The following is a 4,155-nucleotide window of genomic DNA, read 5'->3' as shown; positions in this document are numbered from 1 at the left end:
CCTACCCTTAAACTTCTATGTGCAGTTCTTTGGCAGAGTTCTGGACCATTATCATTTACCAGCTACTCTATGAGCAGTGTATTGCAGTCATCTGGCCAAAATAAAGCCTTGTATAATAAATCTCCACCCTCTTAAGACTCCAGATGGCTATAATCTTGAGGTAATAATAACTACCATTATTAATATGTTAGTGACTGGAGAAGGTGGAATGAAGTTTTCATGATGGAACAAAATATAATTATGGTATTAAGTGCTTACTATGTGCCAAGCACTGAGCACTGTTCTAAGCACTCCTCTAGCTGGTTCAGGACCATGGTCATCCCAAAGTTATTAATAATAATTACTGTTATTACTATAATGGTATTAATTAAGAGCATACTCCATGCCAAGCACTGTTCTAAGCACTGGGGTAGATTCAAGGTAATCAGTTTGGACAAAGTCCCTGTCACACATTGGGCTCACAGTCTTAAGCCCCATTTTGCAGATGAGGTAACTGAGGCACACAGAAGTGAAGTGACCTTGTCCAAAGTTACACAGAAGACAGGTGGCAGAGCATGGATTAGAACCCATATCCTTTGAGTCCCAGGCCCGTGCTCTTTCCAATAGGCCATTCTCCTTCCCACAGTCAAATGTAGAAAATATACTGGTGTTGGAGTCCTAAAGCAGCTCCATGATACCTACCAAAGGCAACTGTAAAAGTGTTTCTAGAACCGGCGGTATGGGGTTTTTCAAAATTTAACTTCAAGGAATGACTGAGTGCTAACTATTAATTTAATTGAATCAGAATTCACTACCCAAGAGTTAATTTAAATCAAAACACAAACTTGCATCTAAGCAGCATGTGACTGTTGGATGAAATTAGGCTCATGAGTGATGGCAACAAAAAGGAGTCCAGAGTAAAGATTCTTCTAAAAGTGCTATAATATACCATAAAGTCACCAAAATTAGAATATAATAATAATAATAATAATAATGGTATTTGTTAAGTGCCTACTATGTGTGAAGCACTATTCACACATGGGGAGGGGGGCGGTGATACAAAGTGATCAGGTTGTCCCAAGAGGGGCTCACAGTCTTAATCCCTATTTTACAGATGAGGTAACTGAGGCACAGAAAAGTGACTTGCCCAAAGTCACTCACACAGCTGACAAGTGGCAGAGCCGAGATTAGAACCTATGACCACTGACTCCCAAGCCCGTGCCCTTTCCACTGAGCCACACTGCTTCTCCTACTTCAGGAAAAGCACTTGGATCCAAAGGCATTCAGGCAGAAATCTATAACCATGGAAGAGACCCATTCCTCGGAAGTCCACCCACTCTCTGCCTCAACATGTGGAACCCTGAGGTGATGCCACCACCATCTTCGAGAAGAAAGGAGACAAACTACCAAGGTAACTCACTGCTTTCCATTGTTAGCAAAACCCTAGCTGGGGTGTTTCTAGCCAGACAACTACACTCCTGGAGATCATAACTGGTCTCTGCCTGAATCCCAGATTGACATCAAAACAAAATGCAGCACATAATACCATTAATAGACCAGAGCTCTGGTAAATGCTGATTAAATGAGGTCAACCTCAGGAATCAGTACTTGTAGCAATAGCATTTTTTGAGCAGCTACTCTGCGGAAAGCACTGTACTAAACACTGGGAAAGAATATACAGGTGAGAATTAGACATGGTTCCTCGCCCTCAAGGGGTTCACATTCTTAGAATAAAAAGGGGGTGGGCACTGGCAATAGATGTATAGAGAAAGCTGAACCAATATATACTATAAGAAAATAAAAGGCAAGGACGAATACATGAAAACAAAACAGCAGTAGGGTATTATTATCAATAATATCAATATATATAGTGCTTTATTATGTGTCAAGCATAATAGACACATAATTGCTCTTTGAAGATTTAACTATGTCACCTACCAAGTCTCCCCTGCCTATCCATTATGTCTGTATTCAACACATGTGTATCCTTTCAAAATCACCCAAGCTGTGTAAGTTTGTTTTTGTTTCTACCTGATGCCTATGTCCTTTGGGTTAATTTTTCTTTCCAGTATCAGTATCACACATTACCACATATCTAACCCTAAGGACTGGTCACATGACCCTCCTTAGGACAACTGCCAGGGCAGCTACTCACCCGGAAACCCCAGCAGCTGGAGGAAAAACTTGAGTTTGAGGGGAAAAACTTTCTTCACATTAAAAGGAGTCACGGCAGGATCAAAATCAGGAGGACAAAAGTCTGCAGAAACTGGTCTAACGCCTGAGCGATAATCATCAATTTCAGAAAGGTTGAACGGAGGCCTTTGGTGCAGCAGCCTGGTGAGGGCACTGCCATCCTGAAAGACGGGCAGGATTTTAACCTCTTGATCCACAAATTCCCGTGCTCTGAGATCCTCATTCGTTCATTCATTCATTCAATCGCATTTATTGATTGCTTACTGTGTTCAGAGCAGTGCACTAAGCCCTTGGGAGAGCACAAAATAACAATGAACAGCCATTCCCTGCCCACAATGAGCTCACAGTCTAGAAACAAGCTTACAGTCTAATTGTTCCATCATAACATCTTGTTAGAAATTCACAGGGTCATTGTTGGTCTTGGGGCTTTTTACAACTCTTAGGACAGATGGTGACCCACATAAGATATGTTTTCTTGACTGAAACTTCCTAACAGGACTGCCCCTCAATTCTAGTAGGACCCTTGGTCTCTCTTCTACACGTTGGTCTCAGCTAAAATGAGCTCATGTGAATTGTTTTAGAAAGGTGGTTCACAGTCTCACGGAAGTTCAAAATACTGTAAAGCAGCTTGAACAATTCAGTGCAGTTTGGTTACGTTTGCATCGATATTCCCAAAGCACTGGTTATATGGTCCATCTTCAGCCCCCACTTACTGTCACTCACCCATCAGGCATTCCGGGCCAAAATGGGGTCAAATGTGTGTCTTCACAAGATGGGGAAGGGCAGCCCCGCAACAGCCAATGGGACAAGGTCTCAGCAAATAGCGACTGCCTTAGGTGAGCACAATAAACAAGGACAAAGCACTTCTTTTGAAACAAGGGGCTTAAGTAAACCATGGAAAGTTTTAGAGGTCAGCTTTTTGGCATGTCAGAGGTTGGTGGACATCCAACAAATGGTTATGTTTTGGAGGGGCTATTTTTGGAAGCCAAGTTAAGACCTACAATCTGGTGGTAGAACTACCATGGCAATCCCCAGTATTTTGTGGATAAAGCTCATTCCACCAAAACCCACAAATTGACTTTTTATGATTTCATTACCATAATAAAAACTATACTGCTCCAGTCAAATTCTGAGGCCTCCAAAACTAGAGGCTTCCATTTCAGTTACCCAAGAAAAAACATAGATTTTGAGTCCTTCGAGGGACAGGGATCCGTATCTAATTCCCCACTTGGTACTCTTTCCCAGTGCTTAGTACAGTGCTTTGCAAACAGTAAGTGCTCAATAAATACTATTACTACTCCTTCTCCCCAGTTTATACCTTCGTTTCTCTCATATCACGGCACTTTTGCACATATTGCTTTTCACCACACATATTTATTTTAAAGGTCTATCTCCTCCTCTACTCTGTAAGCTCTTTGGGGGCAAGGAACTTGCCTACCAACTCTACTGTACTCTTCCAAGAGCTTAGCATGGTGTTCTGTACACAATAAGCATTCAATAGACATCACTGATTGATTAATGCTTCACAAACTCTACCCTTTCACCACTTCTTTCTCTTATTTGGAAACTATTTTAGGTCTTTATCCCCAGCTGAATTTTGAGCTCCTTTTAGGGAGAGACTGTGTTTTCTTCTATTGTACTCTCCCAAGGGCTTGGTACAGTGCTCTGCACACAACAGGTACTCAATAAATGCTATTGATTGATGGAAAGCAGGGATATCATTTGTTTGAAACAGCTCCAACTGAGCTCAAATCATATGAAAAGGAGTAAAGAACTGTGGGTTAGGAACTGGTGTTGGGGATAACTGAGAGAGTGCTGGCAAAAGAAAATAATCTTATGTATTTGGGATCCTCTACTCAATCATTTATACTGAGTGCTTACTTTGTGCAGAGCAGTCAGTCAATCATATTTGAGCACTTATTGTATACAGAGCAGTATATTAAGCCCTTGGGAGAGCACTGCACTAAGCACATGGGAGAGTAC

This window comes from Tachyglossus aculeatus, chromosome X1 (assembly GCF_015852505.1).
Source record: "Tachyglossus aculeatus isolate mTacAcu1 chromosome X1, mTacAcu1.pri, whole genome shotgun sequence".
Taxonomy (NCBI): Eukaryota; Metazoa; Chordata; class Mammalia; order Monotremata; family Tachyglossidae; genus Tachyglossus; species Tachyglossus aculeatus.
Note: the sequence above shows the minus strand (reverse complement) of the source record.